General features: G+C 50.1%; 1 long non-coding RNA gene across 4 annotated transcripts in view; it reads left to right on the top strand.

Moving 5' to 3' along the window:
• The first annotated feature begins 687 nt into the window (after positions 1–687).
• LOC308341058 overlaps positions 688–23,605 on the top strand; it is a 216,668-nt gene continuing 193,750 nt past the window's right edge. For 3 of the 4 annotated variants that reach the window (XR_013966672.1, XR_013966674.1, XR_013966675.1), the window contains exon 1: positions 690–895. This is a non-coding gene — a long non-coding RNA (uncharacterized lncRNA). Of the gene's footprint in view, positions 896–23,605 lie in introns of all 4 variants that reach the window. The other variant, XR_013966673.1, reaches the window with a different exon arrangement.

Here is a 23,605-nt window from a genome sequence, read left to right as displayed (position 1 = left end):
ACAGCGGCTCTCTACGGGGGTTTGCCAACCTCAGCCTTTGGGGGAAGGAGAGGGAGATCCAAGAAGGTGGGAAGGTGCGTGTGCCCCCCTCGCCAGGCCCGCGGACGCTGGGTGGTACCCACGGAGGCGCTCGGATCGCTAGGGATGGAGCTGAGACAGGGGTCTTCCCTCCCATTTCAGAGCATCTTGGTCCTATTTCACAGACCTCACCTTCCCCGTCCGGCAAGTGGGAAGACTCTCTGCTTCCAGAGCGCCAGGATGGGGAGGAAGGCTGGGAGCGGGAGTGCGGAAATCGCGGCGCTCCAGCGTGCGGGCATCCCCGCAGGGTTCGCGCGGGTTCACTCTGACCCGGGCGCCAGTGCAGCCGCGACCCCCGCGGGTGCCGAGCGCTCCCCCCACCCTCTCTCCGGGTACCGAGCGTTCCGCTCCCCTCCCCCAGCCCAGCGTCTTCTGGGTCCTCGGCGGCCAAGGCCCGCCCCGCCTCCTCCCGCAGCCCTCCGCCGCTCCGCGACCCGCGCTGCCCCGGCGGCGGGCGGAGGGGCGCGCGGGGCGGTTAGGAGCCGGGGCCTGCGAGCACCGGGCGCGCGGGGACCGGGGACGCACGCGGCCGGCCGGGCGGCGCGCGTTTCCCCTCCCCCGCGGCCCGAGCGCGAGCCGCCGTGACGTCACGGGCGGCCCGCCAGCCCCGCGCTCCAGCGGGCAGAGCGCGTGCGGCCGCCGAGCACATGGGCCCGCGGGCTGGGCAGGCTCGGGGCGGCCTGGACCCGGACCCGCAGCGAGGGGCCGCGCGCAGGGACGGACCCCGACACTCCCCGGGGCCCCGAGCGGATTTCCACGCGGAGAGGGTGTTGGCAGCCCCGGCGACCTGCCGAGACACAGCGGGATCCACCTTCCAGTAAGTTAGAATTTTGCCCTCTGCGTTTCTGGGAACTCGCAAGCCTAGGCCTGGTGAGTTGGGATGCGCAGAGAGTAGTTGGACGGAGGAGAGGGGCTTCAGGATTCCGATGTGTGCTTGTTAACCGCACACTTTCCTCATCACCAGACTGGAGAGTGGCCGTGAGTTTGGGCGTTGGTGGGGGGCGGGGTGGGGGGGGGAGACATCAAATGGACAATGCATGCATGAGATAATTCCTGGTTTGTGCACTTGATGGAAGGTATATTGTTACCGAACACCTAAAAAAAGAGCTCCTCCAATCAGTACCGATTTGGGGTCGCAGATAGGGTTTGGAGGACCCTTTTGAGAATCCGGCGGTCTGTGAAGCATATGATGCTGCCTCCATCCTTTGACCATTATCTTCCCCCACCAGATGATTTTCAAAAACCCAGAAACTGTTTTTGGAAACTTTCTCTGCTTTTGCATTGCATTTACAGATTTGCTGGGTGCCCCCACATCCTTCTCATGGTCATTCTTTTTGGATGGCTTGTTGGTGTAATTGTGTTTACTCTCCTTAGACTAACATGCTCTTATTCTTGCCAGTGTTGGGGGTGGGTATTGACTTTCAGGAAGGGCAGCCATGAGGCTGCATGTGTCCGGTGCCCGGATACACTATGAATTTTCCTGATACTCTGTAAGCATGGAATATTCTTCTGTTCACGGGAGCCCCTGGCTTCAGGCCCTTCCAGAAGATGAGAGAAGAGGGGAAATCACTTGCAAGGGTTTTTAGGGAGAAGAGGGCGAAGTTTTGGTCTTCCTTTCTGGTCTTATGTTTTCCAAAGGGAGGCTGGCAACCCCCTCTGGCCCACTTCACCACTGTGAGCCCTGCCTCCTGGAGCTGTTTTGCGGCTGGAGGAAGCAAAGCCTGGAGAAAAACGTGTGTTTGTGTGTGGTGGGTGGGCGGGGGCTTGGAGGACAGGGACTGTATCTGCTCTGCTGTTAGTCATAGGATGTTGCAGACCTATTTTGCATACTGGCCTTGACAAGTTGAGGCTTGTTCATTTGACACAGTCCTGTGGTCACAGCAAATCTTTGTAAAACTCTAACCAGTGGAAAAGGTACTTGTATGGATCCTCTGAACCCTGAGTGGAACTTCCTGAAAGATTTATTGGGAGAAAAACCTTGGAAGCAGCAGAAGGACAAACAGAATCGCCGGCTGGGCAGAGCCTCGTGGCCCGGTCTCCACGACTTGAGGGGAGTTACATCTTAGAGGTGAGGACGGCCTCGTGGTCTGAGCCGTTGGCAGAGGGCCCAACTGGAATTCCTCGTGTGGGTCTGGTGATGGAAAGGCTGGCTGGGTCCAGGGACGACCATAATGCTGTACCCATTGAATTCCCAGAGGGGATTTATTATGTGGTCACATTGTTGTTTGGTCTGGTGAAGGGTCCTGTTTATTGTTTTTGTGGCTTTACCTACTCTGAGTGCAGAATCCTGCATAAGCCAGGCTTCTCTGGAAGAGGAGAGGAAATCAGCTGCTTTTTCGAATTTTACTCTCTCTTCCTCCCTCTCCCCTCCCTCCCACCCCCATGCTGTCTGGTGTGCTCTTTCTGTCCGTGGCTGGAGCTTTTTTGGCTTAGAAGGTGGGAGTCCTTTTTCTCAGTTCTGAGATCTCCGACCCCCACTGGTCTCTGTGATTGCTGGTCTAAACACCGGAGGAATTCTCCCTGTCCACATCCACTCAGTCCCATGGGCTTCAGCTTTTTTTTTCTTCTTGAATGGCTGGCAGGCAGGCTGGCTGGGTTTGGAATCTTCTGCCTGCCTGGGATGGGCACTTGTCTCCAACAGCTCGGCTCAGGAGTCTCCTGGATGATAAGACACCCCTGCTTTCTTCTTCTTTGTGTTCATGTCCCTGAATTTGGCCAGACCAATGGCAGATCAGCCCTTTTCTGAGGAAGCCGAGGACCTTGGATAGTTGCCGGAACGAATTGTCGGGCGATGTGGCCATGGGCCTGTTAAAGGCTGTTCTTGACTGTGGCTCTTTCTTGTCAGATGCCCTCCTGGATGCTTGGGCCTTTTATTTTGCACTCCCTTTCATAGCTGGCTGTAGACACATCACTCTCCTTGTGTTTGTTTTTTTCCCTCTCTCCTGATGCTGGTTTGTGATCTCTTTAAGAGACCAGGACTCCCTTGTTCTGTATCCTGGGTCTGTAGGGAGCCCCGGATCCAAGGTGGCAACAGACCAACATCGATAAGCCCCATTGATGGTCACTTCTATAGTCTACCTAGTAAGCCTCAGAAATTCTAGGCCTACTGGAGAATGCTGCTCAGATGGTTCTCTGATAGGTGCCTCCTCCGTCTCTTCTGTTTCTCCAAGTAATCTAAGGAACTAATAACAATAGTAATAATAATAAATAATAATGATGATAGTAGTTCCTATAATAACAGGAAATTATATATTATGCCAAGCATGTTCTTTGGATTGTAGGCCCCTTACAACCTCACCAGGCAATTATAATTAAGTATCTAGCAATGATGAGGTTCTTATCATGGGCCAGCATCGGTTTTAAAGGCTTTAAATATATTATCTCACTTAATCTCCCAGTGATCATATAAAATTATTATTATTACCAGAATTTTGTAGGTGAGGAACCCACAGCTCAGAGTAGTTGAAAGTAGCCCCTGAGGTCACACAGGTGGGAACTAACACAAGCCTCAGGATATGGCCCAGGGCCTGCGCCCAGAAGTAAGAGGGCAGTGAAATTAAGAATATGCAAAGGATGGGGCCCCTGGGTGGCTCAGTGGGGTAAGTCTCTGCCTTCGGCTTGGGTCATGATCCCGAGGTCCTGGGATCGAGCCCCACATCAGGCTCTCTGCTCCACGGGGAGCCTGCTTCCTCCTCTCTCTCTGCCTGCCTCTCTGCCTACTTGTGAGCTCTGTTTGTCAAATAAATAAATAAAATCTTAAAAAAAAAAAAAGAATATGCAAAAGATGCTTTTTGACCAGGAGCAGCAGGACTCAGGCAGGACAGAAATCCTGACTTTTTTTTTTTTTTTTAAGATTTTATTTATTTATTTGACAGAGAGCGAGAGAGGGAGCACAAGCAGAGGGAGTGGGGGTGGGGGAGAGAAGCAGGCTTCCTGCTGAGCAGGGAGCCGGATTACAAGGCTGGATCTCTGGACCCTGGAATCATCACCTGAGTCAAAGGCAGACGCATAATGACTGAGCCACCCAGGTGCCCCAATCCTTACATCTCGTACAAAGACACCTCTGGCTCTGGCTGCCTGCCTCTTCCGCCCCTTGGATCGGGCTGCTCCGAGTGCGGCCACGGAGCCTCAGACAGGCCTTTAGTGTCTGCAGAGCTCTGGCCCCAGAGCCTGGGGAGCAAAGCCCCCCCGGAGCCCGGACAGGAAGCTCCGACATGGTGCAGAATCTGTGAGTATTTGTAAAGTGCCACAACCAGGCACCCTGCCTGACTTGGTAACCGACGTTTAATGACCATCAACATCCACAGTAGATGGGAGGTAGGGCTCTTTGAGCAAGTCTTCCCCTTCCTGCACATTCCCTGTAACTGCTCTGAGTCCCTGCCTTTATCCCGCCTGTGTGCAGCTCCAGTAGCTTCCAAACCTCCCATCCAAAGATTGTCGCAGCCCCTCTCTCAACCCTGTCGGTAAAAACGACGACACTGTGGGTCATAAAACGCAAGACTTACGTTCACGAGGCCAAAATGGACTCAGTCATTTTTGGTGGCAGAATTCTGACTTGTCTTTCCTTTATTTTCTCTTCCTCTTTTTGTGTGTGGGGGGGCGAAGGTAGAGGGTGTTGTTTTGCTAGTGTCTGGTGGGTAATCCTAGCCCCAGGATTACTTCTTTACCTGCCTCTTTCTCCCTGCTTAACCATGAGCTGCTTGAGAGCAGAGGAGGGAGGAGTGGGGAGGGTCCGGTGGTCTTCACCTGTCTGGTGGCTAACACAGCCCTGGTTCTCATTTGAATCAGGTGACTGTCAAGGACTGCTTTGTTTTAAGGAATCAAGCAGCTCCTAGTCTACTCTCATTGTCTTAGAGATGAAACAGCCCAAAGTGTTGGGAAGTGGAGGGTTTGCCCCGTGGGAACGGACACTGAAGAAAGACAAGGAACCCAGGTAGCTGCTGGAGGCATCTGGGTAATGCCTATAAGAGGTAGTGCAGATCAGGGTTATTTTGGGGGCAAGTTACTTCACCTCTGTGAGCCTCAGTTTTGTCATCTATAAAATGGGGACAGTAAAGCACCTGCTTCACAAGTTGCCGTGAGGAGGAAATCGGGGATGAACAGCAGGCATTCGGCAGAGTGCCTGGGCTCATAGTAAACCCTCTGTAAAAGTTAGCTAATATTACTGCTACAATTACTGGGTTTTTATTACTTCCTGTGGCTGCTTGGAGTAGTGGTTTCTGAATACATTTTAATGTAAAGGTGACATTCTGGGTACACAGATGACAAGATGGCAGTGACTTCACTAGAGGTCTTTGCAAGCATCTGAGAGAAAGGCTGGCTGTTGTAAGTAAGAAAGAGATAAGTGATCAGGGAAGCTGCAGAAGCAGGTCTCCAAAAAGACAGGGAAGTGGCAGGGGGTGGGGTACCCCTCAGGCCTCAGTCTGTCTTTGCAGGTGACTTAACCTCTCAGCCCTATGCAGGGAGAATGGTTTTTCCCTCTCTGGGATGGTGCAGAGCACTTAGCACAGAGGAAGTAAGCTCTTGACAAAAACAGAAGAGCGGTTGTTACTGATTTTTCTTTAGGACTCCCTTTGCCTGGTCATTCTGCTACTCTGCTCAAGACTGATGGATCCGTTCGTTCATTTGCTGAGCGGTTGACATGTGCCGGGCACTGTTCTAGCTGCCAGAGATCCAGCAGGGAAGGAAAGAGATAAAAATCCCTGCCCTCCTCTAGCGTCCTTTCCAGTCCAAGCCGCACGGTGGGGCAGGGTGGTCCTCAGAGGGAGATGTGGAACTGGTGGAGGCAGAAACTGCACCCATTCTGTGCAGAGTGAGTCTGGCCCCGCTGTGCCGCTGGGCGTGAAGTGCCTAGCACCAGGCCTGGCATGTGGTAGTTATTATATAAGTGGTAGTTGCTATATTTGTATTCTTTCATTTCCCCTCCTGAGATTTATTTTTCTCCATGGTATTTGCTATGGACTGAATGTTTACGTCCTTCCAAAATTCATATGTTGAGGGTGCCTGGGTGGCTCAGTCAGTGAAATGTCTGCCTTTGGTGGCTCAGGTCATGATCCCCAGATCCTGGGATCAAGCCCCATGCGGGGCTCCCTGCTCAGTGGAGAGCCTGCCTGTCCCTCTCCCTCTGCTGCTCCCTCTGCTTGTTCACTCTCGCTCTCTCTTTCGCTTTCTCTCTGTCTCAAATAAATAAAGCAGACTCCCCACTGATCAGGGAGCCCAATGCAGGACTCCATCCCAGGACCCCGGGATCATGACCTGAAGGAAGGCAGACACTTTACGACTGAGCCACCCAGGTGTCCTGTTAATAGTGCTTTAGAGGATAATGTGTTCTAAGGTAGCAGGTAGAGCAGGTAAGGGTCTGGAGGCTTGGGGTGGGCTGCAGTGTTAAGTTGGCTGGTCCGGGCATGCTCCATCCAGAAGCCGACATTGGAACAGCCTTGAAGGAGGTAGAGGAGGTTCGTCCAGAGGAGGCTGTTCCAGGCCCTGGGGAGAGCCAAGATAGAGGCTGAGAGCAGGGGTGAGCCTGTGAGACGGGAGAGCAATACCGAGAATGTACTGGGGCGGTGGCATGAGCCAGGCGGACAGGACAGAGGCGGAAGGGGAGCAGAGCAGCACGCAGTGGGTCCTTTACATGGTCTTCAGGTCTTTGCGGAGACGTTGTTTTCTTTTTTCTTCCCTTAACTGAGGTGTAATTGACATAAAACGTTCTGTTAGTCTCAGGTGTACCTGACTTTGGTGAAATGAGCATCACAACAAATCTAGCTAATATCTGTCACCTTACACTGCAATTCATCGTTTGCTCTGTAAAAGGGGGAGCTATTGAAGGGTTTCAGATGGAAAACTGACGGGATGTGATTGAGCTTTTGAAACGATTCGTCTGCCTACTATGCTGAGAAGGGCTTAAAACAGGGTCAGAAGCCAGGACCTCTGGGCAAACAAGCAAGCATCACGGGCTCTTGGTCCAGGCTGTGGTGCTGGGCATGGCTGCCAGTAATGGGCTTCTGGACTGTTCAGTGCTGTATCCCAAGCATCTAAAACTGCTGTCCAGTGTGGTAGCCACCAGCCCGAGATGGCCCCTGAGCGCTTGGAAGAGGCTTGTCTTAATGGAGATGTAATGCATGTGTAAAATACACATTGCTATCAAAGACTTTTAGTACAAAAAGAGAATGTGAAATACCTCATTAATGAATTCTTTAATGTTGATTGTATATTGAAATGAGATTTTGGATATATTGGCTTATATACATTATTAAGATTAATTTCACCTGTTTCTTTTAACTTTTTAAAAACGTGCCTACAGAAAATCTCAAGGTACACGTGTCTGGTGTTCTGTTTCTGTCCAACAGGGCAGCCCTAGAAGGGTGCCTGGGACATGGTAGGAATTCAGGGGATGGAAGGAGCGAGTGCATGGGCGAGGGAGTACAGGTACAGGAGATTGATTCTGCAGTGAGGAACCTCCCAGTGGAGGAGAGAGGCAGATCGCTGGTGGTATCTGCTGGGGTAAGGAGGAGAGACATGAAAAGGAGGCAGCCAGGTATGTGGCAGCTGAGTCCTCCAGTCCCCACCCCGGAGGGAAGAGGGGTGAGGGGTCTTTGGTCTCAGCAAGGGCCCGGAAGATGGGGAACCAAGAGAAGGAGGCTCCTGTGTGTCAAGGGGTGATGGCAGGAGGCTGGAGCACTCTCAAGAGCCTTAAAGACCAGGCAGAAATGGACTTAAGTGGGTACCGCCAACTCTGGGGGTGCTTTCCAAGGATTGCAACCAAGGAGTAGTTTTCCAGATTTTATATTTAGAGAGATGACAAATGCACTTGGAGGATATTTCAGGAAGCAGGTAACTGAGTTGGAGATTCCAGACTCTGTGATGGGAAATTTAGTTTTCTGCATGTGAAAGGAAGTGGAGCTTATCTTTGAAAATCTGGGGAAAAGCCTATAAAAGTTAAATATAATTTCTTGAGTTAAATACAGTTACTGTTTTGTCTTTATCGCTGTGGTTGTCCTTCTGGTGTATACGTCACATCCTGACTTGTCCTAGTTACCATCAGGTAGTAGGCACCCCTGAATACTCTTGCATTCTCTGTCCATTCTTATTGGTAGATAACATTTCCGTTCAGTGACAACTTCATTGCTCACGTAATCATTCTTCTCATTTTGATGCTAGTAGATGCTACTATTTGATGCTACTATCATTTAGATGATAGTAGACTGTTTATATATATATTTTATACATATATATAATATATATAATTTTTTCAATATTTCAGTTAAAGCTTTTTAGGGTTTTTTGTTTTTCTTTTGTTTTGTATTGTATTTGTTGTTGATGTTGTTGTTTTTGATAAACCTCCAGTCTCAGAATTATTACATCATAGTGTCTCAATATTTTAAAAGTTTTAGGTAACTATTGGAGTTCATGAGATTGGCCCTGAAGCCACATTTGCTGTTTTCTGGTGAGAGGTGTGATGTTTACTACTGTCAGTGGTACAGTGATACATTGATACGTCATTAACAGTTACGTATAGTGTGTATTACATGCTAGACGCATGTTTCCATTCATCATAGGCACTTGCGTTAGACTTTTCTTGACTTTCTTATTCAGCAGATGTTTGTGGAATGCCTCTTATGTGCTGGGCATTGTTCTAGGCCTTGGGTGTTCAGTAGTGATCAACAGATATGGTACCAGTTCTCAGGGAGTTTATTAAGTATGGGGGAGACACAGAAAGAAGCAAGTCTACAAACAAGCCCCATTATTGTAAGGAGTGTGAAAAAATATGAGTAGAATAATATGGGAGGATAGTTTCTGTGGGGTGAAAGGGTCAGTACTGAAATCCTGCTTCCCAGTGAGACAGGGAGGCCTAGGAGAGGTTCGCCAGAGAAGGAGCGGAGCACACATGAGAAAGGAAACATGGACAGATGTGACCAGCTATTCAGGAAGAAAGCGTGTCTAAGCACAGAAAAGCTGTAATAAAGAAGGTGCAGAGTTCCCCAAAGTCAATAACAAAGAGCTAAACAACCTCATCACAAAGTAGGTAAAAGAGATCAATAAGCAGCTCTCAAGGAAGAAAGCAGAGGCACGAGTGCACGTGGAGAGGTTCTGAGTCTCACTGATGCGGTCAAGTGCGAGGTGTGGTGGAGGTCTGACATCGGTCTAGCGGATTCACTCTGTTTTGGCAAACCGCATGGGACGTTGTCATAAACACACAACACTGTGTAACACTGTTGTGTTGTCATCACTGTCGAGATCCAGATGACTTCCATCACCCCCAGACGTCCCTCCTGTCCCTTTGCAGTCAGTCTGCTACCCTGTCCCCAGCCACTGACAGCCAGTAATTTGTTCTCTGACCTTACAGTTTTGTCTTTCTCACGGAAACGGACTGGGATGGTGTGTAGCCCCCCGAGTCTGGTTTTTCTCGCGTAGCCTGACGCATGGGGGATTCTGCCACAGGTATTTGCAGTTTGGTGTTCAGACGGCCGTTCTGTTCCATGGATACGCCCCCGGTTCGGAACACATCCTTCAGCTGACAGGCATTTGAGTTGTGTCCAGGGGGTACATCTTTCCTATTTTAAAATGTGCCCAAAATAGCAAGCCTGACTCAAGTCTTGGCGAGGTTGTGTGTCTCAGGGTCCCCTGACTCAGCTGCGAGCATGAGGTCTCCCGAGGGACCAGCGGGCAGCATGCGGTAAAACTGAAAGCATATGTGAGGCCCACACCCCTTGGTCAGTTTGAGAACTCACAGCTCCTGCTCCGTGTTCCTTAAGGATAATCGGGGATGGATGTGAGTGTCTAGAGAATGGGCCAGAAGGACTTAGATCAAAGTCGCTGTCATCATCTGAGGAGGAAAGCGGGGATGGTGGTGGTGGTGAGGGCCAAAACGCTACTTTGACTTTACTTTTAAGACATAGAAAAATAGAAAGAATAATATAGACATGCAAACTGCTTCCTCCAGGAGGTGACCCCTAGGCTGAGACGGGAAGCATAAGCAGGAGTGAGTTAGGAGAGGAAGTACGGGAGGGGGGCTGATACCCCTCCCAGTTGTCCTGCTGGGGGCTGCTTCTGTCTGGGGGAGACAGGACTGTCAATAATCTGTCTTCAGACGCCAGTCCTCGGGACGAACCCTGTCATTCCTGACCTTCACTATCGTTCAAGCCCTGTATCCGCCCGCTGCCTCTGGCCAGGCTAGCCGGGCTTCTGCTCAGCCTGTTGTTTGGAGTGGGTGAGGGCTGGGTTCTCTGGGCTGTTTGGTGGCTGCTCACTGCCTGCCTATCATGCAGCGGGTGCTCCGACTAAACATGGGAAGGCATTACAAGCTTTTAGCCTTGGAGTTCCGGATCTCACCTGCCCTCTGAACAGCACACTCTGGGCAGAAGTGGGACGGGAGGGTGCACCCCCCAGGCAGGTAGGGCAGGCTGCAAGAGGCGGGAGCTCCGGGAAGCCGTTCCGGCACCGTGATGTCAGGTCTCAGTGCTGGACCAGAGGAGGGATGGTTGCATAACCAGCGTTGAGGGTCTCAGGAATCCTTCAGGTATAAAATGTGGAAACCTTATTGCACTGTCTGGGAGTTGTGTCTACAAAGACATTTTCCATGTGCTGCCATGGTGGTGGAAGACAGTGATTTCCCCTTTCCTTCGTCACCCCTTGCTTGTTTAAAAAACCCTTTGCCTTTCCTTTTAAACAAGTAACTATGCAGGGAATGCCTTACTGATTGAGAAAACATGTGTGGAATGTCCAGCGAGATGCTAGGGAAGGGATAGTGCCTTTGGCTCTGGGAGGACAGTGGAGGCTATGGCCAGCAGGCAGCCTCCAAGCTCCTCTTCCCAGGTGCTCTGGGGGGAAGGTGGGCCTGTAAGGGGGCAGTGGAGGCTGTGGCAACAGGAAGCACGGCCTGTGGGTGAGACCCCCCAGGTCCCCAGCGGTTGTGTCCTCTGAGTAAAGACCTCGCCGGGACACTCTGGCCTTTGCCTCGTGGGTTTTTAATGGACCAGATGCACTCATCTGTTTTATAAGAAGCGAGGCTCCCTAAGGATCGGAGATGTCTTTGTCTCTAAGTGGGAAGATGAGCTGACGTGACCCCAAGGCTGCCTCCCGCCCTGGCTGGATGAGTCATTACTTAAGTGGGACTGTGGAAGAAACCTGGCGGAGCAAATGCCGGAAGGGGCCTCCGTCTGCTCCGGCTGCTCTCCCATAAATTACAAGGGCCGGTCCACACAGAGGACCTTTTGTTTTTTCTATTACCTTTTGAAAAATGGGAAAAGCCAATCCTCCAGTAAGAGGGCACTCTGGGCTGCATTAGCTAGAATGTTCTTCCCAGACTCCACACCCAGGACACCATGAGCACACCGATCTCTCCGAAATGCACTCTGATCTCATCCCTGCCCCTGTTCAAAACCTTCTGTAGCTCCTTATCTCTGTGGAATGAAGTCCAAGTACCTCCCTTGTTTGGAAGGCGGCTGACGACCTCTTCAGTCCCACATGGAACCCTTCCAGCTCTGCTCTCCAGGCAGAAGTCCATTCTGTCTCCAAAGAAAATACACACGTGGGACAGACGTGTGCAAGAGCTTGCCCCCACAGCCATGGCTCTCCCATTGCATGAGCAGACATGCCAGGCTTTGCTGTGCCCCTCCTCCCACACCCCCATGCCCAGGGTGAGGTGCTGGTACCCTGGTGGGCGCTCCCTGCCTCAGTCTTTGTTGACTGAAAGCTGCAACTGGGCCAGCCCCTCTCTGAAGAGAAGAAACGTTTCTTCCATAGAACAGCTTGCCCGTGGTGTTCCGAATTGCTTCTTCAGACCCTTACGTGCTTTTGTGACGGGCTGTGTGTGCCTGGGAAAGTAACTGCTTCTTAGATTCTAGACTGCTCCTTTCCTTTTCCTGTTCCCTCTCCGCCTTGACCCAGGTTGGCTTTTTTTTTTTTTTTTTTCTTTAGGAAGCCAATCCTTTTGTATCCCACTGGATGGGGAGCCGTGGTGTTGGTGGGCCGTTACCGGGCAGTGATGATGATGATGATGGCTTCCCGGCAGCTCCTGGGCTTTTGCCCTCCTGCCGGGTTCGTCATGGCCAATTTCTGGCAGGGGAACATGCGTGATTTTCAGATCCCTCTTCATTTACTGTGCGCGATCGCAGAGAAGTTGCTGAGGGAAACAAACAAGCAGCTCTCATGGGGAGAGAAGCCCCACCCCACTTCGTACAGCTTTTCCCGTGTTATCTGTGGGAGCGTCTGGCAGGAAAAATTCATTAAGGACATAGTTGGGGACCACAGGAGGTTTCTGTGCCTGGAACTACGCAGGGCTCCAGGGCCGTGGCAGAGCAGGGCTACAGAGTTTACTTCACGGAAGATCTAGCCCTTGCCTTTGAGAGATCTCGGCAGAGTGAGAGCAAAAGTGCTGCAGTGCAGCGGCCCTCAGCAGCCTCATGGTGTTCAGTATTACCCGTCGCTGTAGGAAATCCCCATCCTACCGGGCTAAGCCCCGGCTGTGCACCAGCGTGCAGAACCATCCCCACATTAATTCGTGCAGTTAGTAAGTGTGAATTACGTGTGTAAATTGCACTTGAACAGCTGCGTTCAGTCACCAGCATTTACTGCCTGTCTCACATGCAGGCATTGTGCTAGGCTTGCCGCTCTGCAGTTGAGAAGAGCTCCGGGGGCCCCTTGGAGACCCTCCCCACTGAGTGAGTCTAGTGCGGGGATACACACATGGGATTTTGCACATGTGGACAACACCATGCTGGGACAGTGGTTCTCGGAGATGAACGGGATGGTGCTGGAGCCCAGGAAGCCCGGCGACCGAACACAAGGGAAGGCTTCAAGAGCCGCTGACTTGGGTGGGTCTCTGATAGGGTGGTGGAGGTCTGGTTGGTTGGGAAGGCGGCATGGTCAGGGGATGGGGGTCGTGGACAGGGTTGGAGTGGAGTAGGTAGTGGAGATGGGTTTGCCTGTGATAGAGGGGCTAGGAGTCTGTTTCTTATCTCTGAGTGGGAACACGAATTCCTTCCTTCAGCTGACGGTGAGCATCTGTAGTGATCAGAGTGGTATGTTACGGACAGTGGCTGAGCCTGCTGTGTGAAGGGCGCAGTGCCAGGTATGTCACGGTCATCAACCTGTGCATTGCTCAGCACTGCCTTATGTGACAGCAACCATTATCAACCCCATTTTCCAGATAGGACAAATGGAGGCTCAGAGGTGTTCCCTGACCCGCCCAAGTTCACACAATTCTTACAAAGTTGACGGGAACCCAGGTCAGAGTGTGAAGACTGGGTTTGGAATCAACCCATGAACTCCAGATCCTCAGGAAATATAAAAACGAATCCTCTTCCCTAGATGAAATTTCTCTTTATTCCCCTCCCGTCTTCCGGTCCCCCCTCTTCTGCAGTATTCTGAAAGGGCAGGGCAGTTTTGGCTTCAGCTGTAAATTTTAGGTATCAAGACCCCAGGTGGCTGTTCTGAATGAGACAGTCTCTGGATCGAGACTGAGAGGGCAAAGGGAAGAATTGAGGTTGTAGCTCTCCCGGGTGATGGGGAGGGAGGGCGAAGGGCTTCCCGTTACTGGTTGTTCTGTGTCCTAAACCTGTTTTAATCACAAGTGGGACTTGGTGGCAGTGAGGGGGAGGCGTGACGAGCACATTGATGCAGTGCCCGCGGAGAGGAAGCGCTCAGGTGTCTGGCTCAGCCCTCTCCTCCTCCCTCCTCGCAGACCGTCTCCCTCGGATTTCTGAACAAGGAAACAAGGGTGCCACTTCCATTTGCTCTCCCGGTGACCCTTGTAAGTGCCTCCCTGTACCCAGCTTTGCTTCGGGCGGCGTGGGCAGAAGGGACAACGTCCATCGGACCTTCCTGTATGTCCCTGGCCTCACGTCTGCCTCCGTCTCCCCAGACCCTAACGCCAGACTCTCTGGCTTGAACCTCAGCACTGCTGCAGGGTAGATGCATGACTTTCACGACTCGGGGCTGAGTTTCTTCCTCTGTAAAAGGTGACACAGGAGGAAACTGGGTTCAGATGAACAGATTTAGGGCGTGCCTCTCGCCTCCCAGGCACCACATCTGAGGCTCCTGGAGCTCACAGGCTCTCCCAGAGGTGGTTGGGGACCCGCCCTCCAGCTGGCACATCTAGGGGGTGGAGGTGGGTGGCAGAGAGGAAGTGGATCCAGGCCTGCTGCATATCTCACCTCTGGCTCTTTAAACCCAACATGAATGGGAGGGGGATCAGACTGCAGAACTGTGAGCCCTACAGATAGGAAATGATTTCTGCACTGTCTGTTGACCTGGATTGCTGGTATTCCTGGTGGAAAGTGGACCTGGGAGTTGAGAGGAAGCTCTCTTACTGATAAGACCTCTGTACCTGCTCCCTACCCCCTGCCCCATGATTCCCAAGAACAGAGTTTCTGGTGTCTGATTGACGGGGAGGGGGCCTGACCAGGTGAGGCCATCTCGGCCACCTCTGCACCTGCCTGGAATCTTGGAGTCTGGCCGATGGTGTCAGCAAAGTCAGGGAGAGGTGTTTCTGGGCGGGGGTCACAGTGAGTAAGCCTTTCATGTCTCCCGTCTGTTTCTTCCCCATTTTGTGAGGGACTGGGTTGAGTCTTGGAGAACGGCTCTTGCTGTATGCTGGGCGCTTACTCTCATTTATTGAGTGCCTGCTCACGAAGCGCTTTGCTCTACCTGCGGGCTTGGGCTCACTCAATCCTTGTAGCAAAGCCTTTGAGGTGACAGAGCTGATCGCCATCCTCATTGACAAATGTGGGGGGGTTGAGGCGTAGCTTGTTTTTAGTTTTTTAGTTTTCATATTTACATTTTTTTATGGAGGTAAAATACACATAATGAAATTGACCATTTTCACCATTTTTAGGTGTCCAGTTCAGGGACATTAAGCACATTCACATTGTTGTGTAGCCATGAATCTGGAGAGCGTCTTCGTCTTCCCAAACTGAAACTTTGTCCCCATTAAGCACTGAGTCCCGATTCCTCCTCCCTCCAGCCTCAGCAACCACTGTTTTACTCTCCGTCTCTGCTACTGTGACTAGTCCAAGTACTTGCTATCCGTGGGATCGGACAGCACTTGTCCTTCAGGGGCTGGCTTAGCTCACTTAACATAATGTCCTGTTGGAGCACGGGTCAGTGCTTTAAGGCTGGGTGCTCTTCTGCTGGATGCACATACCACGGTTTGGTCATCTGTTCACTGGTTGATGGACATCTAGGTTGCCTCCACCATGTGGCTACCGTGAATTATGCCTCTGGAATTGTGGTTGTAGGTATTGCTGGGTCATGTGGTGATTCTGTGTTCAGTTTTTTGGGGAGACTGCCATACTGTTTTCCATAGTTGCTTCATACTCTCACCAACACTTATTTTACATATATACATAACTGTACCTACATGTATATGGTAAGTGGTAGCCACCCTGGTAATTGTGAAATGATGTCTCACAGTGGGTTTGATTTGCATTGCACTAAACGACTAAGTGTTGAGCGTTTTCTCCTGTGCTTATTGACCACTTCTAGATCTTAACAGAAATGTTTGTTGCTGCTGCTGAGTTGTAGGGGTTCTTTATATATTCTGGGTATTAATCCATTTTTAGGTATATAATTTGCAAACATTTTCTCCCATTCTCTGTGTTGTCTCTTCACTCCTTGAATGCACAAGTGGTTTTAATTTTGATGATGTCCAACTTAGCCTCTTTTTTCTTTCGTTGCCTTTGGTTTTGGCACGGGGCACAGAAATTGTATGAAACTCCAGCTATGGTCCTCCAGTCAGAGTATCAGAGCACAAGTCTTGTGCCTTGCAGCACTGCCCTGAGTCTTCATCCTTTGGATTCCAGCGGCCAGTGTTTACCCCGTCAGGTGTCTCAGTTTAGCTCTCCCATGCGTGTTCTTGGTCATGTCCTCAGAGTTCTAGCAGGTGGTTCTTATTGCACTTCCCAGAGTACAGGGGGGCTCCCAGCTTCCTGGTGCCTGGCGAAGATTGGGCGAGGGCAGGTACTCGCTAACGTAGCAGCCAACAGCCTAGCAGGGGTCACAGTGTGCCCACCCTGGACACTCCACCATATCAAACACCTGTCCAAGAGTTGTTTTTCTTGCAGAAGAATTGACCAGCAAATGCTTTTGGTAACACACATTTGTGGTGACAGTTGGTGAGCAGATTTCATGTAGCTTTGATAGTTAGCGCATCATCCTCTATTGATGCCTCCAGAAGAAACGGCTGCCATTTATTGGCCAGTCATGAGGCATGGTAGTACGTGGACACCTGTAAACCCTGCACCTTGCTCAGGAGCCAGGGTCCGACCTGTGAGCCCTGACTCCACCTGCGTCTTCTTTCCAGTCTCTCCCAGCCCTAGGCCTCAGCGCTCTCCTCCAGGGAGAACTGTGATCCTGAGTTTGGGAGTTTATCGTTTCTTTGCTTAAAAATTGTTTTCACTGTATACATGAGTCAGCCTAAATACTATACTATTTTCTTTCCTTCCTCTTGAGCTTTACAAAAATTCCGTGCTCTCTGCAGCTTCCTTTGGGCCTCAGCACCTCGTGATAAGTCCGGTTGGTACACAGCAGTCTGTTTCTCGCTGTGGTCATCTCTTCTGCTGTGTGAACACACCATGGTTTATTTATCTATTCTCCAAGGGCATGCAAATTGTTGGCAGTTGTTTTTCTTTGTTTTGTTTTGTTGTTTTTTTTCCCCACACAAACAGTGCTGCCGGGTGCAGTGTGTGTGTGTGTTTTGTTTGTTTGTTTTTAAGTAAGTGGTCTTTTAAAAAATATTTTTATAGGTTTTATTTATTAGAGAAAGAGCTAGTGAGAGAGAGCGAGAGAGAGAGCACAAGCAGGGGGAGTGGCAGGCAGAGGGAGAAGGAGAAGCGGGCTCCCTGTTGAGCAGGGAGCCCTACTCGGGCCTGATTTGAGGACCCTGGGATCATGACCTGAGCCAAAGGCAGACACTTCATTGACTGAGCCACCAAGGTGCCCAGGCGCGTCTTGTTTGCCTGTTCACACAGGTCCCACAGGGCAGGGTTTGTGTCTGGAGTGCTGGCATCCCGTGTTGCTTTGGGACTGTCCCGGGATCCTACACTCTCAAAATTGGAAGGGACTTCTTTGGCCAAGTATTTCACCTTCACTGATAATCTGAAAGAAAATATTCTTGGTGTGGTGGTTAAGAGCTCCGTCTGTGACATCGGATGGCCACTGCTTCCCTCCTGCCTTTGCCTCCTTCTGTGACTTAGTTCATTGTGCAGTGACCTTAACTTTTCCCTACCTCAGTTTCCTCCACTGTGAACCAAGGGTAAAAGTCTGGATCATTTCGAGGTTGAAAGGAGATCGTGCAGGATTAACTCTGGACCAGAGTGATAATAAAGGCTGAGCAAGGGCTCCGTCCTGCTGATGTTGATCCCGCTTGGTGTTTAAAGATCACTTATACCTGCCCCAGACTGATGCTGAGATAGAAACTGAAGCCCAGGAGATGGGCAGTAGCTCAGACAAGGTCACGCAGTGGGAGCAGTGGGATTGGCATTCTGGAAACAGCCCCTGTTCAGTGTATTTTCTTTCATCGTGGGCCCAGGATTCCAGGCAGGTCCATGGTCCTGCTGGACCATTGTGCTCCGCCCGATGATCTTGACCTGCCCAGATGGGTTTCCCCTCTTCCTGTCCAGAAGTCCTAGTGCCTTTCTGCTTGGAATGTAGCAAGGCAGCACGCCTGCTCCGGTGAAACTGTGTTTCTGATTGCCCGGGACTTACATACCCCAGCCAGGGTAAGCTCTCCAGCAACAGATACACTGGTTGTGGTCTAATAGAATGGGCTCCCAAGAGGCCCCACCCCGCCCTGGATGCCTACCCCACGAATAAATAGCCCTGTAATTTCTGTGTTCCTCCCTGCCTCACATTCCAGCCTTCAGACCCAAACTGGGGGAGGAGGGCAGGCAGATCCCTCTTCTGGGAGAAGGACCTGGTTCATCAACAAGATTTATTCATTCATTTAGGGTCTGAGAGCCCAGAGCCTGGGTGTCTAATGACCTGGGGCTCTGCCTGGCATTTTGCATTGTTCTGTTCTTCGGTGGCAGAGACCACCAAAAGCCGTCAGAGAGTTGTTCCCATGCATTAGGAACATGGAAAAGCGTCCAAAGCGTAATGGGTAAGAGGGAGGGCTTCTTGTTCCCACAATCTATGTTTGGGTCCTGCCTCTGCCTTGGGAAGTCTCAAATCTCCTGGGAGAAGTCACCCTCTTGAGTGTGTTTCCTCGTCTGTACAACTGGAAAGTCAATAGTACCTACCAGGTACTTTGTTGTGAAGATTGAAGGAGATTCTGTGCACAGGGAACTTCCTCCAGAGCCAGCATGTAGTTGGTGCTCAGTAAGTGCTGGTGATTATTATCCAGCCAGCCCATGAGCCCCAAATATGCTGGAACGGGGTGTCTGGCACAATAGGTGGTCAGTAAACACGTGATGAATGAGTGAGGGTGTTGAGTGCTTCCCATTTTGAAAAACATTTGTGAGTGTTGTTTCATTTTTTTTAAATTCCTGGCTTTGGAGTCTTGGGATCCATGCCTAAGCCCCTGTCTCTGCAAAATGACATGAATTGTTACCCTCCTTTGGGCCTTGATTTCTTCCACTGTGGACTCATGCTAGCTTGCATATGAACAGCTCTGACTGTATACCAGCTTCTGACCTGAGCGCTCTGCCTTTGTATGTGTAGTTTGTGTGGTCGGTCTTAATTTCCCCATTTTACCGATTGGAAAAACCAAGGCAGAGAGGTAAGTGACTTTTCAAGGTAACTGTGAATAAGTAGTAGGGACAGAGCTAAGATTTGAAGCCAGGCAGCCTAATTTTAGGATCTTTGTGTCTTCACTGGTATGTTTTCCTGCCTTGAGGTTATGTCTGCCTCAAGGGTTCTAGGTCGATGGTTGATATGTGCAACGTGGAAGAATTTAGGAGTGTTTGGGAGAAGTTTGTTAATGGCACCCTCTGCCCATCCCTCAGGAACACAGGGCAGTCTAGGGGAGGCCTCCCCTTCGCTGAAGTGGCGGGATTGGGGGCTAGGATCTGAACACAAATGTCCCTTTGTCCCTTGTACCACAGATCATCTCTCCCATCTGGCAGCTCCAAGGCTCATCCACATTCTTTCGTCCTGGAATGTCAGTGGATGGAGTATGGACCTAAGGGTAGGGCCGAACATTTGAGGCTTAGAACTTTTTGCCTTTTGAAGAGATGTTTGTGGTGTGGTTGCTCCCTCGGATTTTGCCCTATGCCCGCAGTTCAGCCTGCTTGGGGAATGAATCCTAGTGTAGACTATCAATGCAGGTTCGCATCCCATCACCCACCGGTCCTGTGGACCTGACTCATGCCGGGACTTAATCAATGAGGGTGGATTGGCGGCGGCTCCTTCCATTTGTTCCAGTAGCTCATGGGGCTCAGGGTGCACAGGCAAGAAACTGATAGCTGCCAAGTTGCTCCCCTTCCCCCCAAACCGACAGTGTGGCTTTCATTGTGGGAGTAATAAATGGTGCTTTTTAAGGATATCTCCCAGCTGTTGAGTGTTTTAAGCTTCCAGATGTTCTTTGCCCAGGAAGCAGAGTGGGTGCATGACCTGATCTCTTTAAAAGTTGATGCAGACATTTCAGTAACTTGCTTCCGACCCCCAGAGGAAGTGTCGTATTTCCCTCTAGGGACAGAAGCACCCATTTGCTCGCGTGGCCTGGGTGAAGCATTTAGCAAGTTGTAAGTGAAGACAAGTGACCTGGATTTGCAGGCAGGAGGCCTCAGTTCTGGTTCACACTGGCTGTGTGACTCCGGGCTGAGCAGGTGACCTCTCTGACCCTCAGTTTCTGAAGCTTTCAGCTGGGGGCACTTTTATTTATTTATTTATTTATGTATGTATAATATATTATTTGCCCCAGGGGTACAGGTCTGTGAATCATCAGGCTTACACATTTCATAGTACTCACCATAAGAACTATAGGAAGCACTGTTGGGTAGAAGCCAGAGTCTGTGCAGATGTTAGCTCTTCTGACCCAAGGTTGGACTCTCTGAACTACAGTTGTTCTGTCTGGAAAATGAAAATTGTAACAGTGCCTACATTCATAGGGTTGTTGGAAAGATTAAAGGAAATAATGCCTACAAAGTGCTTAGAACCCAGCCTGTTCTAGGACCTCAGTGTGTCTTGGTTGTTGTAATTATTATTGTAGTGGCTGTTGTGGTTTAGGACCTGGAGACACAGGGATGGAACAACCAGTCACTGGGAAACCAGAAAGGAAAAGGAGCAGAATGAATATAAATGTAGTGATGAGTAGAGGGCATAAGTCCATCCGGGCTTGACATGCCCATGGAGACAGGACTTACCTGGGCTGAATCTTTGAAGCAGAGATGCCGGGCTTCCTGGGCAGAAGGGATGGAGGGCATTGCAGGTGGTTGGAGCAGCACCTGCTGGGCTCAGACGGGTGGGAGCTGGCTCTGTACGGGGGCCACACGATCTGTTTGCAGGGACAGACCTCAGCAGGGCACTGTGGAAAGGAACGCAACAGAAAAGAGGCCAGCTCCCAGAGATTCTCCAGGGAAAGTCAAGGAAGAATCTGGGGTCGGAGGTTGATATGATTGGACTTGGGCATCAGATCACTCCAGGTGCTCGGAGGAGGTGGTGTTGAACAGAGGGCATGGAGCCTGCGCAGGGAGACCAAGAGAAGGAAGCACGCCATTTCAAAAGTCCATGTGGTGTACCTTTTTGTTAAAGTTAAAAGTCTTTATGGTCCAAGCAGCATGTGTCCTATGATCCCACTTATGTCACCCCTTCCCAGAGTATCTGCAAGTGCAAGATGTTTGGTATGGTGTGCACGGAAAAGTGGCTTCAGCTTGCTGGGGATTTGCATTATTGTGCTGGGTTGTTGGGGGAAGCTTGATCCCAGGCTACTGGCCTGTCTCACAGATGGCTGCTTCCTACTTCCTACAGATGCAGAGCTCTTGAACATATGCAAATAAGAAAGAGGGATGGGAGCCCTAGTGTGTTTGAATTCAGAGTCATACACCTTTTTAAAAGAATCTTTTTTTTTTTTTTAAGATTTTATTTATTTGAGAGAGCACGTGCACATGAGTGGTGGGGGGGCAGAGGGCAAGGGAGAAGCAGACTCCCCGCTGAGCAGGGAGCCCAGATGCAAGGCTGGATCCCAGGGCCCTGAGATCATGACCTGAGCCGAAGGTAGAGGCTTCACCAACTGAGCCACCCAGGTACCCAAAGAATTGGGTTTTCAATCGAATAATACATGTGCATATTTAAAATCAAATGGGAAAGGCTGGTGTGGAAAAGGGGCAGAAATCCTCTGTCTCCCTGTCCTCTTCTTGCCTGCTCTTAGTCCTGTTCCTAAGTGAATGGAGGCAGGGTGGGTCAGTATCTCTAAATAATAGGCTTGGGTGCCCCTCTCCACCCCCCTTCCCCATCCCCCATGAAGGCCTCCCTGGTATCCTGTGACTCACATTTGCTGAGCCTGAGATATCCTCATGCCCACCCTTCCCTCTTCCACCTCCCTCTTTCTGGCATCTATATTTTCATGTTGGCAAGGCTGGTAACATTCATATTCTCTCCCACATCCATAATTAAGACTTCTGTGCTTTATTAGCAGGATTAATTCTAGAAGTTGAAACATTGGTAAACAGTGTTTATAAGATTATGCCTCTAAATGGTCTTCCCTGCACACTGGAGCTATGGATGCTGATCATGTGTCCTTTCTGGATGGTTCTCTGTCCTGGGATTTCTGGTCGCCTCTTCCCTCCTTGAACTATCTTTTATCCTGAGAGGAGCTGCTTTTTAAACTCTCAGCTCCATCAAGGCCCTCCCACCCTATTTCTCAGGTCACTCACCTGGGGAACCCACCCTGGCCCCTGCTCCCCAGTGGACCTGCTGTGGTATAGACTGTTCCTAGGGCTTCCCATGTCTGCTTTCCATGGTTCTTCTGGGACTGAACCACTTTTTAATGGATCACTCTGTCAATCGCTTTCTAAATCCTAGCTTGTTGGAAGCATAATCTGAAAACAAACTAAATTCTTCTTGATCTTGTATTATACCTGTTGCTAATTTGATCCAGGAACCTGGGTTATCATTTCTGTCAGTGCTTATTGTTATTAACTCCGTGGACAACTTGGGAAATGTTAAGAGCATAAAGAAGAAAATAACATTAATGTGTTTCTCTGGATTTCCTTTCTCTTTTCTTTGCTTATTTCTTTTAAATTTGAGATCACCTAATGTCAACAATCTCATTGGATTTTTCTCTTACTGTAATAGAAGTATTTCTAAATGGAGTTAAAAGCGGACTTTTAAGCATGACTTTTAATGCAACATAATGTTGTCATATCCCATCATAATGATAGTTTGTCATTTTCCTAATTTTACCCGTATTTTTGAGTATTAAGAATATTTTTTGTATTCATCTCTCATAATTCATGCTGAGATGCGTCTGTATGCACGTGCATGTGTGCAAATAAACCTATTTCCATCTTTCAGATTTCCTTAAGGTTGATTTCTGGATCTAGGATGACCAAGTCAAAGGTTCTAGATGTTTTTAAGGCTCTTGGTGCATATTGTTAAGTGTCTTTCCCATTTGGTTTAGCGGGATTACAGCCGCAAGCTGATGTTACATGTTTGCCCTGCATGAAGTTGCTTTTGTGTGAAGTTGGGTTTCTGAGGCCGGGTTGACATGGGTCTCGTTGAGGTGAAGGGGATAGTTCTTTGGTGTTTGTCACTGTTTCTTATGATGATTTGGGGTTTCACTTAAATAGCACACTGGGGATAAATGTCTGTGTCACAGGATGTGCAGCTCTTCCCTGTTACGTTGTGTCGTCCAAAATGAGGAACACGAGAGAAATGCATTTAGGTCTTAGTTACCTCCCACTTACCAGCTATGTGACCTTGGTCAACTTGTTTTGCTTCTTGGACCTTGGTTTCCTTTCCTATAAAATGGGAATAATAATACCAGACCTCTCCTCCTAAGGTGTTTGGGAAGGTTGGATGAGTAGGTGCCCGCGACTTGCTTAGCCCGGAGCCTGGTCCCGGGGACTGCTCAGGAAAGGTCAGCTGTTAGTTCTGGAATGCTCTGGCAGCCCCGACAGGTCCCCCAGAGTTGAGTCAAACCAACGTGCAGGATACCTTCTCAAGCTGGTTGCCTCTGGCTTTTGGCAGGTAGGTACATACTTTGGACTCTTTGGAGTCAGAAGGGACCCATCCAAGCTTGTCATTTGACAGATGACAAAATCAGCCTCCAGATGGTGAGTCGCTCTTTTGGAATTTTCTCACTGTTCCCATTTGCTTGTAAAAGGGAGAACACACACACAAGCCTGTGTGCACAGACTAGATCTGGAAGGACAAGCAAAGAAGTTGGGACTAGGGGCTGCGACAGAGGAGGCCAGTGGGCCTTCTGGGGTCGCAGGGAAGCTTAGCATTGATTCTAGGACTCTTTCCATTCTGTGGAAAAGATTTACCATGTGCACACATTCATTCTTCAATCAATAAAAATCAAGTTCTTAAAAATCCACCAGGTAGGGGCACCTGGGTGGCTCAGTTATTAAGCGTCTGCCTTTGGCTC

This window comes from Martes martes (genome assembly GCF_963455335.1).
Source record: "Martes martes genome assembly, chromosome: 4".
Classification (NCBI taxonomy): domain Eukaryota; kingdom Metazoa; phylum Chordata; class Mammalia; order Carnivora; family Mustelidae; genus Martes; species Martes martes.
The sequence above is the reverse complement of the archived record's forward strand: the minus strand, read 5'-3'. Positions and strand labels throughout refer to the sequence as shown.